The sequence below is a fragment of the Odontomachus brunneus genome, unplaced genomic scaffold, assembly GCF_010583005.1.
Source record: "Odontomachus brunneus isolate Ranch 3 - 2012 unplaced genomic scaffold, Obru_v1 Obru_scaffold_070, whole genome shotgun sequence".
Classification (NCBI taxonomy): Eukaryota; Metazoa; Arthropoda; class Insecta; order Hymenoptera; family Formicidae; genus Odontomachus; species Odontomachus brunneus.
The window spans coordinates 1339175-1339510 of NW_022639520.1; positions in this window are offsets into that span (position 1 = coordinate 1339175).

Sequence of the window (336 nt, forward strand, 5' to 3'; positions counted from 1 at the left end):
TTTTTTACTACACCTTATATTAAGCTGTCTGCACTATCAATATGGTTTTTAAAGCGTGTTTTCCACAAAAATTGCCCTAAAGGACTTTTCTTTTTTCTTTCTACATCGTTTGAGATCTTATAGTTTCATTTCAATAATTAGATAAATTGTTGATAACTAAAAAATAAAAATAAATAGTTATTGTATTTATTGTTTAAGCTACAAAAAATCATGTATGAACTACAAAAGTTGCAATATTATGTTTGGAGGACAATATAAATGTAAAACATGATACCAAGCAAGAATGCAGCTGCCATGTTGAACAAAATTTTTGCGTGAAAAATTTCAATTTTCACA